Here is a 13,192-nt window from a genome sequence, read left to right on the forward strand (position 1 = left end):
ATTTGCATTTTCCTAACACTAAGAGATGGTGAACATGTTTTCATGGTATGTGACCTGTTGGCCATCTTTTTGTCTTTTTGGTTGAAGTGTCTATTCATATCTTCTCGTGCTTTTTAAAAATTGCGTTGGCCTTTGTTGTTGTTGATTTTTATGAGTTCTTCTCTATTTTGGATATTAGACTCTTCTCAGATGGACATTTTACAGATATCTTTTCCCATTCAGTAGTTTGTTTTTGTTTTAATAATTGTTTCTTTTGCTGTATAGAAACTTCTTAATTTGATAAAACTAGGTTGTTTATTTCCCTGTCTGTTGGAGACATAGCCACAAAGCCATCACTTAAAAACAATGTTTAAATTTTATCTCTTAGGTTTTCTTCTATTATTTTATGGTTTCAGATCTTAAGTGAGTCTTTAATCCATTTAAAGTAGCTTTGGTAAATAGCGCTGCTATAAACATAGGGATGCAGGTGTCCTTTGGAATTATGTTTCTGTGTCATTTGGGTAAACACCTAGGAGTGGAATTGCTGGATCATATGGAAGCTCTATCTTTAGTAGGTCAATGGAAACAACCCAAATGCCCAAAAATTGATGACTGGATCAAGATGTGGTACGCATACACCATGGAATATTACTCAGCAATCAAAAAAGATAAACATATGCAGTTTGTAGCAACATGGATGGAGCTAGACGGGATCATGCTCAGCGAAATAAGTCAGAAAGAAAAAGAAAAACACCGGATGGCCTCACTCATAGCAGGAATTTAGAAAACCTCAATAAGGGACCAGGAAAAAGACTAATTAATACAAAGTAAAAATCAAAATCAACAAGCACTACAAACCAGGGAGAGGCAAGGGGAGAGGAAAGAATTGGGTCAAAATAAGGGAGGGGGGTGCAATTGTATGGGGAATATAACCAAAATGATAATGCATACATTGTGCAAAAATGAAAAATGATGCAAGAATTATATAAAATAAATCATTAATTAAAAAATAAAGTAGCTTTTGTGCATGGTATGCAGCAGTGTTCTAGTTTTATTCTTTTCATATAACACTCCAGACTCTCTACATAATATACTGAAGAGACTTGCCTTACTCTAATTTATGCACTTAGTTTTTTTGACATAAATTTGTTGTTCCTATATGTGTATGGGTATTTCTGGTCCTCATTTCTTTTTCATTGATGGGTGTGTCTACTTTTATTCTAATACCTTGCTATTTTGAGTATAATACCTTTGTGATGTAAGCTGAAATTAGAGAGTATGATTTCTCCATTTTTGGTTTTTTTTTTTTTCTTAGGAATATTTTACTTATTTGGTTTCTTTTGTAGTTTCAAATAAATGTTATAATTTTTTTGTCAGTGCCACATGGCAAGTTGATAAGGAAAAGAGAAAAAGAGTGATGCCTGCATAGAAACAAATGGTCAGTTCTTTTGAGTAAGTACAACAGGACAAAATATAACTATACTGTTTTTAAGCTTGACTGCACTGGAATCTCCACAAGGAATCTCACGCTGAGCTCTCATTTCTTTGCTTCTCAGGGTAAGAGAGCATCCATGGTGTCATCCCCAGATTTTTCCTGTAAATACCTGCCTTTTGGGGTAAGTTCCTGTCCTTGCAGTTCCAAAACGCACTTGGCTCTCCAGGTCTCCAGCGAGAGTGACATTAAATAATCTTCCTGGTAGACATAGATCTCTGAAAGCAAGGTATTAGGCTGTCCTCAAAGGTTCTGCAGTCAGTCGATCTCTAAGAGCATTCTGGTTTTCAGTCAAAGATTTATTCATTTTCCTATAGAGGAGAAAGGACAGTCTTATTGGATTTATTCAGATAAACAAATTGCCATGGTAAGTACCAATACTTTAAGTTTTTATATTTGGAGTGAGAGAGAGAGAAAAGCAAATATCCCAGCTTACTTATGAAAACATGCAACTTACCATTGATGCAGATCATAGCAATTTTCAAATAGAAGCTTTCTGGACCTAAAAGACAAAACATTGAAAACCAGTATTAGCAAAAATTCACTATCGATTATATTGGTTCTATTCAGAATATTCAGTCCCATGTAGTAAGTGTCACTGTTTTGTTAGTAATTTTGAGGAGTTCAGTTTTTCATTATGCTTTGCAGATTTTCTCAGTTCCAAGACAAGATGACAAGCTTCTATTCCAGAATACTGTCAGTTCATTTTCTTTTTTTTTTAATAATAAATTTTATTTTTATATTCCCCATACAATTGCAACCCCCCCATTCTGATCCCAACCCTCCCCTCCCGCCCCCCCATCCCCTCAAAAGTGTCTCTGTTTCATAATGTTTTGTTGATTTTGATTTTCACTTTCTTATAGTTTTCATTTTCCTGGTCCCTTATTTAAGTTTTCTAGATTCCTGCTATGAGTGAGACCATCCGGTATTTTTCTTTTTCTTTCTGGCTTATTTTGCTGAGCATGATCCCTTCCAGCGCCATCCATGTTGCTGCAAATGGCAAGTGTTTATCTTTTTTGAATGCTGAGTAATATTCCATGGTATATATGTACCACATCTTCTTGATCCAGTCATCTATTTTTGGGCATTTGGGCTGCTTCCAAAGCTTAGCTATTATAAACAGTGCTGCTATAAACATAGGGGTGCAGGTGTTCTTTGGAATTGATGTTTCTGTGTCCTTTGGGTAAATACCTAGGAGTGGAATTGCTGGATCATATGGAAGCTCTATGTTAAGTAGGTCCAGAAATCTCCACACAGCTCTCCATAGTGGCTGGACCAGTTTGCACTCCGACCAACAGTGCAGAAGAGTTCCTTTTTCTCCACACCCACGCCAACATTTGTTGTTGCTAGTTTTTTTAATATGTGCCATTCTCACTGGTGTAAGATGGTATCTCATGGTAGTTTTGATTTGCATTTCCCTGATTACAAGTGATGTTGAACATTTTTTCATATGCCTGTTGGCCATTTGCATTTCCTCTTCAGAGAAGTTTCTTTTTAGCTCTTCTGCCCATTTTTTGACTGGATTATTTTCTTTGTTGTTGTTGAGTCTCATCAGCTCTTTGCAGATTTTTGTGATCAGTCCTTTATCATTAGTGTTGTGTGCAAAAATGTTCTCCCAGTCAGTGGGGTTTCTCTTTGTTTTTGTTATTGTCTCTTTAGCTGTGCAGAAGCTCTTTAATTTGATGTAGTCCCAGCTGTTTATCTTTGCCTTCACTATCACTGTCAGTTCATTTTTCTATGAATTTTTCTGATTACAAATTTTAGTAAGTATTCACTGTATGTAGCAAAAGGCTTAAAAATAAACATTTTTAAAAACTGAGCATAAAGCAATAAACAAAGGATGCTTGCTCAATTTTGTGGTCCCCTTGTTTTATAATTGGATCAATAATATTATTCCAGAATATATTAGGTTTTAAGAAGTCTCATATACCTGAAATCATTTAGATAAGTTTACATATATGCTGAGAAGTTATAGCCATTTCTTTGCATGACAATGCTTACTATTTTAGAATATTGATTTCAGGGAAGTTTTGCTTCAGGCTTATCATATACTTTTCCTACATCAGCTGTAGGTTCGGCCATGTGTCCAAGTAATCCCAGTTCTGTTAATGAAGAATGACATTTGGAAGCCAGGGTCAGTGTATTAGATGGGCTCCATAGTGTTAGGATGTTGCTGCTTCTAAGCCCACACAGTGGACTAGGTTAGGGATATATGTGTGTGTGTGACAGAAACGCAACATATGCATGCATGTACATCTTTATTTCTCTGCGTGTCTATCTATTTTGACAGCTGTGGGTTCGCACCAATACCTTCAGCTGCAATCTGCTATCACAGAGATCATTTTAGTTTCCTTCTTTTCACTCTCCATGTTTGTGACCTCTTTCTCCTCTAAGGAGAAATCTGAATATCGTTATTCTTAATACATTTACTTGTTCATTTACTCCATCTGTATAAAAACAACATGTCATCACAACTGTCCCCTCCATGTACAGTGTCCTCTTTCCCCACTTGCACTTGGACTCAGTGGACCAAGCAGCTGTGTCATGTAGATACCCACACCCTGCACCAGGTAACCATTCTATGACAAACTCCTCTTCACCCTGGTTTGGCTCTGACACACTGTTCTAGGACCCTGCATCACCTCTCTAACTGCTCTTCTACATTTCTTTGAGATGTGGATGCTTCTTTCCCTTGGTTTACCTAGTAGGGATAACCCTGAATTATTCAGAAAGGGAAAAGAGAAATCTTCCTACCCTTCTTTCTTGAGGCATAATTGATATGCAAAAAGCAGCACATATTTAAGTGCACAACATAATGCCTTTGATAATAAAATTGTCACAACCAAGATACGTAGCATGTCCTTATAGCCCTCCCATTCACTTTTCCTTCCTTCCTTCCTTCCTTCCTTCCTTCCTTCCTTCCTTCCTTCCTTCCTTCCTTCCTTCCTTCCTTCCTTCCTTCCTTCCTTTTCTTTCTTTCTTTCTCTCTCTCTCTTCTCTTTCTCTCTTTCTCTTTCTCTCTTTCTCTCTCTCTCTCTTTCTTTCTTTTTAAAGATTTATTCATGTATTTATACAAGCACTGGGTACAGTCAGAAGTCCACCCGGGGATCGAACTGGCGCCGCAGAGGCTGCGGCAGCTTCACAGCACAGTGCTCAACCGCTGTGCCACCAGTGGAGGCCCTCAACTTTTTTCTTAGAAATTGATCTTTGAGATCATAGGGATGTACATGTAGTTCTAAAAAACACATACCATATATGCTTAATTTATAATACCTTACCAGATATCAACAAGAGATCAACATTGGTATATTCAAGATACAGAAGATTTTTATCACTACAAGTACCACTCATGTTTCCATATTATAGACGCACTCACTTTTCTATCCCTTAGGACACAATCCTATTCCTTCACTAATCTGGTTTCCATTTTATAATTTTGCTATTTTAAATAACATTGCTTTTGAAATGCAATTTTGTTCCAAGAATAAATGCATTTTTAATTTTTATTGTTTTAAGTATAAAAAGGGATATGTATTTAGAATAGAAAAAATGTCATCACAGGTTACCAAAGACATAGAAATACTAGTCCCTTTCTTCTGAAACCTCTCGTGGCATTTTACCAGAGAGACAAATAATAATGTTTCCTAGCATAGTATGCCTTTTTTGAGACCACTTTATCACTACAAGAAACTCTCAGCATTCATGGCTTCGTTAGCTTTATGCTTCATTTGCTTGTGCACACATCTTTCACATTATCACTAACTCAAAAGAGTAATTGACAAAATTATAACCTGTATAATACAGAATATATGGGCATTTATACTTCCTTTTAATGTCATAACAAAGACTGAAAGCACATCTGTCTTCAGATATAGCAGAATTATATATGGACCTGAGGTAAAAATAAGGCTAGACTTTAACTGAAGTGCTATTTTCAATTTTTTTTTAGCTATGACTGGCATATTAATTTTAGGTATACAGCAGAAGGATTTCGTATTGGTATACGTTTAAAAATGCTCACCACTATAAATCTGGTTAACATCTGTGGGGTGGATGATTGTTAGGCTTTTCTGCCCTCCCCCCATTAGGGTTGATAATGGACCCTTGGGGTCCTGAATGCATGTCTGATGGTGGGCATCTGGAGTGGGGTGTGGGCATACGTAGGTGGGTACACCTGGGCTGAGACTGGGCCTTTAAGAGAGGAACAGAACCAGAAGCAAGCCAGAGAGCAGTACAGAACAACCAGAACAACAAGAAGTAAGAGATAGGTAGAGGAGCAGCAGAGAAGCAGAGGCCACCAGAGAATGCCAGAGAGCCCTGAAAGATTCGCCTGGGGCCAAGAGGCCTGAGAGCCTCCTGGTCCCTGGGGCGCCCCTGCTGGCATGTACCTGGTAAACCCAAAAAAAGCCTGACAAAGCCAGCCAGGGCTCTAGGAGTCCTCCTTCACCTTTCTGCTCTGATCATGCAGAGTCATCCATTATGATACAGAGTAACAAAAATTTGTTTTTTTCCTTGTGATGAGAACTTTGCAAATGTATTGTGTTGCCAAATTTCAAATACGCAATGCAGTATTAACTATAGACACCAGGCTCCATGTTACAATCCAGTGACCTTTTTTAACTGAAATTTGTATTTTTTGGTCTTTTTTATCCATTTTTCTCCGTACTTTCCTTGTGCCCACCAATCTGAGTTTTCTGTATTTATGAGCCTGTTTTTTCCCCTCAAAGATTCCACAGATAAGTGAGATCATAGAGATTTTTCTTCTTCTCAGTTATTTTACTTCATATAATGCCTCCAAGGACCACCTATGTCGTCACAGATGGCAAGATTTCCTTACAATCCGATTTCCTTTAGTCACTCATCCATTGATGGTCTTGTTTCCATGTCGTGGCTATTGCAATAATACTGCAATGAATATGTAGCTGCAGATATCTTTTCCAGTTAGTTTTTGTCTCTTTTCGTTAAATATCTACAAGTCAAATTGCTGGATCATGTGGTTGCTTGTCTGCAAGCTACAGACTATTTTATTCAAAATTGAGCATTTTTGTCATTGGGATGTTATAATTCTGTCCATTAGATTCCTTTCCATCCCTAGGATTTATTGTTACTAACTGTCCTGACTGTATTTTGTTGTAGTGGGGACAGCAGACATCCTTGTCTTGTATCTGATCTTAGAGGAAAACTTTCGTTTGAGAATGATGTTAGTTAGCTTTGTTATTGGCCTAGATATTTATTATGTAAGGGCATGGTTTTTCTTTGCCCATTTTGGAAGAGTTTTTAATAAGAAGTGGATGTTGAATCTTGTGAAATGCTTTCTCTGCATCCTTAGATGACGATATGATTTTGATATTTCCTTTTTCATAATGGTGAATGAGACTGATCAGTTCGTGGTTGTAGATCCACCCTTGAATTGCCAGAACAAATCCTTTTGCATATTGTTAAATTTGGTTTGTGAGGTAGAACTAGGTTTGTTGAGAATTATTGCCATCTATGTCTATCAAGGATATTGGCATGTATCTTTCTCTTTCTGATTTTGTTATCAGGGTAATGTTGGTCTCATAAAATTTTATTGAAAGCATTTCATTTTCTCCCGTTTTGGGGGAACAGTTTGAAGAATAGTTATTATTTTGTCTTTGAAGGCTTGGTAGAACTCACTTGGGAAGCCCTGTAGTTTTGGGCTTTCAGTGTTGGGAGGCTTTTGACTACTATTTCAATTTCCTTGCTTGTAATTGGCCTGCCTACGTTTTCTATTTCTTCCTGATTCACTTTCAGAAGTTGTATTCTGAAGAACTCGTCCAGTTCTTCTGGGTTATTCAATTTATTGGTGCCAAGATCTTCATAGTCCTCTCATATGATCCTCTGTTTCTGAGATGCGTGTTGTAGGTTCTCTTCCATTTCTGATTCTATTTGTCAGGGTTTTCGCCCTTTTTTATTCATTAATCTTAGTGCTGGTTTGTCGATTTTATCATTTTAAGGAACCCAGCTTTGGCTTCGCTGATATTTTGAGCTCTCTTCTTGACGTCTATTTCATTTATTTCAACTCTATTTTTATTACTTCCTTTCTTCTGCTGACTTTTGGTTTCATTTGTTCCTCTTTTTGGAGTTCATTAGGATGTAGGTTTAGATTCTTTATTTGACTTCTGTCTTGATTGTGCAGGAGACCTATATGGTTGTGTATGCGCAGTGTAATACAGTAATTGGTGCAGCCCACAGTTACTGGTAGGGTGTGTCTTCATTTTCATTCATTTCCAGGTATTTGTAAATCCTCCTTTGGTTTTGTATTTCTTTGTTAGCCCATGATCATTCAGCTGTATGCTGTTCAGTCTTCATATATGAGACGTTTTTCCTGCTTTCTTTGTGGCTTATTTTCGATTTGGTTCTACTATGATCAGACTTCAACTAGGTCAATGGTATTCTCTGGTTTCTAGTATCCTTTTCAGGAGTGTTCCTCTGACCTGAGCTCCTCCTATTTACTGAATGTTGCAACTTTAGTTGAGAACACTGTGACTACAATTCTCTTTTTCTATTCACTGGATGCCATTTTGTGTACATGAGAATGAATCAACCTTGAGAAAATAGAACCAAGTCATGGGGAATCAGAAGCTGGATGGACTCCTACATTATGGATTACTATAAGGCAAGTCATTAAAATTTTTTGCTTAAACTAGAATCCTGTTTATCTGTCACCTGTAAGAGAAAAGTCCTGTGTTCTGAAGTGATTAATTTGCATATTATCCATGAGCTCTCGACCATTTTCTATTTATCACAGTATTAGGGGTCCCTTATTCTTAAAGTGTAAGCATTATACATCACCTTCATTCTTGCTGACTCAAGGTCTAATTTTGAGAGTACGGCAGGAGGGCAAATTCAATGCACCATGACCCCTGAGAGAAACTGTATTTAGATCCCAAAGACCTTATTTCATAGGGAGTCTAATATGGTGATACTACCACAATCTCAGAAAGCAACAAGCTTAGACAAGATGTAAACTTAAGTTACTCCTAAAATGAGTGATCAAGAAATTGTGTTCCAAAACAGGTCCACAATTGTCCATTAAAGTTTTCTTCTTAGCATTCCAAGAATAGAAATAATCCAACTTTTTGCTGATCAATATACAAATAAATGTGGGATATCCATAAAATGGAATGTTATTTGCCATTAATAGAAATGAACTTCTGGCATATGTTACTACATGGACGAATCTTGAAATCATACTAAGAAACCACATACAAAAGACCACATATTGTAGTATTCGCTACACGGGAAATACTCAGACGTGTATGTATACACACATATATAGCAGAAGGTAGATTAGTGGTCATCTAGGTGAGGACCTATGAGAAGATTGGAGCATGAGGGCCAAGAAGAACAGACTTTTTTTTCAGAATGATGAAAAATTTCTGAAATTGATTGTAGTGATGGATGCAAAATTGTGAGCATACTGAGTCACTGAATTATAAAATCTCCCCCCCCCGCGCCCATTTTATATTTTAAAAGGACAGGTTTATTAGGAGCAGGAGAAAGAGAAAGAAAGACACCTGCATAATCACAGGTAGGTAGGAGAGCTCTGAATTATAAGCTTTTAATGAATGAATTGTAAGGTACACAAAAGACATTTTAATGAAGTGCTATATAGTGATATATCATTTTTTTTACAGTTGCCAAAACTGGGATGTAACAAAGACGTCCAAGGTAACTGGAGAGATCAACAGTGGTACATCTAGACAATGCAAACCTGATGAGTTATGCAGTGAGGAAAAGCCATGAAGAAAATTCATTTTTATTTTTATTTTTTTTAAATAGAGGCATGTTTTATTTATTTATTTATTTGTTTCTTTGCTTGTTTTGTTTATACATGCACTGGGTACAGTCAGAAGTGCGGGAGAGTGAGAGAATTCACCAGAGCCAGAACAGGGAGCAGAGCAGGCAGAAGGACCGAAGTACACTGCTGAGGGGAGCAGCGGGCGGCAGGAGAGGTCTGCGCGCCATGTGGGACCCTCCTCCGGTGGCCGGGGAGCAGCTGGGGATTGAAACGGCGCCGCAGAGGCCGCGGGCAGCTTCGCAACCCAGCGCTCTACCGCTGCACCACTGGGGAGGCCCAGAAAATTTAAATGCACATTGCTAAGTCAAAGTAGTCAATCTGAATGGACTACGTGCCATATGATTCTAACTGCATGATATTCTGGAAAAGGCACAACTCTGAAGACAGTGGAAAGATCAGCGGTTGCGAAGGGAAAAGAGATAATTGAATGAAGGGGAGATGACAGAGAATGTTCAGGACAGTGGAACTACTGTGCTACTGCAATATTTAATAGAGATGTAGGACACTACGTTTAAACCCCAATGTAAAATATGGCCCAGGGTTGATAGTAATGGGTCAATTGTTGGTTCATTACAACAAATGTCTCATTCTGGTACTGGATTTTGATTGTCAAAGGGGATGTGTGTGGGTGTGTATGTGTGTGGCATCTACTAAAAGTTTTGGTACAGTTTAAGCTTTGCTAACTTTAGAAAAATAAGTGTTAAGAGGGCCCTCCCAGGTGGTGCAGGAGTTAAGTCTCTGTGCTCTCAAGCTATTGCCAGCCACTGAGGACTGAGTTTCATGCATGGCCTGGGAGCTAACCCACATGGTACAGCAGACCTCTCCTGTCTGGCTCACTACTCCCCTCAGCAGTGTATTTCAGTCGACCCACTGTTCTGCTCCCCACAGGGTCTCTGGTGAAGCCTGTACCTCTGGCCTATACCCCATTTCTTGTATGCATAAATAAATAAAAAGAAAACCTTAAAAAGAAAAATGTTATGAGGTTGTCCAAGGACATTTGAAGTTAATTATTTACATTTATTTTACACATTTTTTTTTTTGTCTCCTGAAGTTTCGTCATGAACTGTCCACTTTAACTTTAATCAGCCCCGCTGAATAAAGATGATTGAAAATGACAGAAACACAATACTAAAATTCACTATTTGGCATTCATAAAAAAAGTCAGCGTAAAAAGCACTGTAGATCTTTATCTGAGTTTGAATAGGCAAAAACATCCTACGGGGAAGATGGATTTGAGGACACATAGGATGTTGAGTGTCAATGTGCAAACATTCCCAGCAGTATTACAGACTTTCAAGGCAGTTGAATTGGTGAGACTCAAGCCAGGGTTTTCGAACGGTAAAGAGGAGCTCAGTTTCCATCTGCGTGACAGATACAAGAAGCATATATACTCGAAGCAAATATATGATGGAGGGTGGAACTGGAAAACTGGATGATAGTTTAGGGTGGAGAAACCTCGTGGGCTATGGAGAATAGAGGAACCTGCTGGACCTGGACCAGAGTTGGGGGATGGGCTATGGGCACAGTCTGTGGTAGCCCCGCCCCTGCTCCCAGGTTTCCCTTGTGACACTTCAGAGCTCTGTGATGTAAGCAAGGGACTAAATAAAGGCCAGTGCTAGCCTTCTCAGGCTCAGTTGCCTCAGGCAAGCGTGTGATTCACAATATGGAAATCAGTAAATGGGATGCTCTTTCATTTCTGAAATGCCATATTGATGAGTCCAGGCTGAGCTTTGGCTCAATATCCTTGGATATTGACCCTGACCTCATTTACCTATGTGCGTATTGTTTGGTCTTTCTGTTCCTGTGCTACCTGGTGGGGATTCCATCTCTATTCACTGGCTGGAAAACCACAGAGGGCAGAAAGGTAAGGAACACTGGGCAATTCCCCAGTAGAGGTTCTGTATTGCCATTTCCATGTCTGTTTCCACATTTTGAAATAAGTTTGCTTGATTCTGGGAAGTGTGGGAAAGGGAAGTGTGACAAAGAATACAACTTCATGCTCCTCGGGAATAGACTAGGTAGGACTAGGCTCACGAGGTACTCACGGACCAGCTGGGTGTGGTGGAAGTAAGCACCGTGCCCCTGCGTTCCTGATCAGGACAGTGTCTGAGATCTCTGCGGGACACACAGGCCCCAACACTGGGTCATGAGTCACATTCCCTGGTAGGTGTCACTCCATCAAGTCTTCCTGAATGTTGAGCTGATCAGGAGCGCAGTCCCCTGAGCAGAGGCTGTAGCCTGGGATCTCGAGCCAAGATACAAGCTCCCATCCCAACAGACTATAGGCTGCTGACTGAGAATAGCAATGTGCACCTCATAGACAAAATCCCCGCCTTTTTCCAGATGGCAACCCCGAAAATATTTTAGTAATTTTAGATTTTTATTTTCTTAAACTCCTTTATTTTTTCGAAGATTTATTTATTTCCACAAGCACTGGGGTTCAGGCCAGAGGCGCAGAAGGGAGAGAGAATCCACAGAGACAGAAGAGGGAGCAGAACAGGCAAAATGACGGAAATACACTGCTGAGGGGAGCCGCGGGCGAGAAAGGAGAGGTCTGCTGCACCCTGTGGGAATCTCCCTGGCCGGCTGGGATCGAACTGGCGACACAGAGGCTGGGGATTCTCACAGTGCTGTGCTCAACCCGCTGCACCACCAGGGAGGCCCTTAGCACGTTTAGAAGTTATTTTTAAGAAGGAATACGACGTTCAGTCAATGAGAACAGAGTCTTGTCTGAGTTTTCTCCACAGAGGAGGAGTGAACAGAGAATCAATCATTCATTCTTTTTGTTTTCAGTGCGGAGCCAAGAGGAGGCGGAAAGGGGGGACACTGACAGGTAAGGTTCTGCCCGTTCCACCCGCGCTCTCCGAGGCCGCCCTTCCCTCTCTTGCAGGAAGCCCCAAATCTGTGATTTCCTTTTTTTTTTTTTTAGAAGTGTTTTTTTTTTTTCCAAATAAGCAGTCAAATATTTTGTGTAATCCTGCTTTTACTTGTAATGTTTATTTATCCTTTCAAATTTTTTTTTAATAAATATTTTAGTTTTATATTCCCCATACAATTGCAACCCCCTTATTTTGACCCCAATCCCTCCCCTCCCGCTCCCTACCCCCCATAGAGTGTCTCTGGTTCATAGTTTTTTGTTGATTTTCATTTTCGCTTTCTTATAGTTATTCATTTTCCTGGTCCCTGATTTTTTTTTGTTTCGATAATAAAAGGGATGGTTTTTTTTATTTCTTCTTCTTCAGATTTATTGTTTGTGTATAGGAAGGCTACTGACTTTTGCGTGTTGATTTTGTATCCTGCCACTTTACTGAACTGACTGATGAGTTGAATTAGTTTTTCTGTGGAGTTTTTGGGGTTCTCTATGTATATTATCACATCATCTGCAAATAGTGATAGTTTGACTTCTTCTTTCCCTACCAAATCTGTGGTTTCTGCGGATAGTAGTCTCTCTCAGAAACAGGCCCTCGAGGAGCGGCTGATGGGATGGGGTATGTCAGGTACCCTGCTCTGCCGCCCCGGGACAGGAAGCAGTGATGGGCCGGGGTAATGGCCGTTGCCTGACAGGCCCATGGGGTATACTGAGAGTCAGAGCTTCAGTGGCCTGACTTTCTAAAAGTTCTCTGACTTCATGGATGATCCATTCCGTTTTGAGGGAACCACCGACCTGCATTCCTTCCAGGGTGGTTTAGGGCATCACAGGAGATCATGTGCATCAAAGTCTTCTAGTCGTGAAGCAACACACAAACACACACACACACACACACACGACCCTGCTTGATAGTATCACTGCCATCTGTCTTCCTCTAGTGATTGTTGAGCATTTCAGTGCCAGATAGCCCCAAGGTGGCTCCTAAGGGACTCCTGCATTAGACCTACGCTTCTCTTTTCAGCACATAGGA

Source organism: Talpa europaea (genome assembly GCF_964194135.1).
Source record: "Talpa europaea genome assembly, chromosome: 7".
In the NCBI taxonomy this organism is placed as follows: Eukaryota; Metazoa; Chordata; class Mammalia; order Eulipotyphla; family Talpidae; genus Talpa; species Talpa europaea.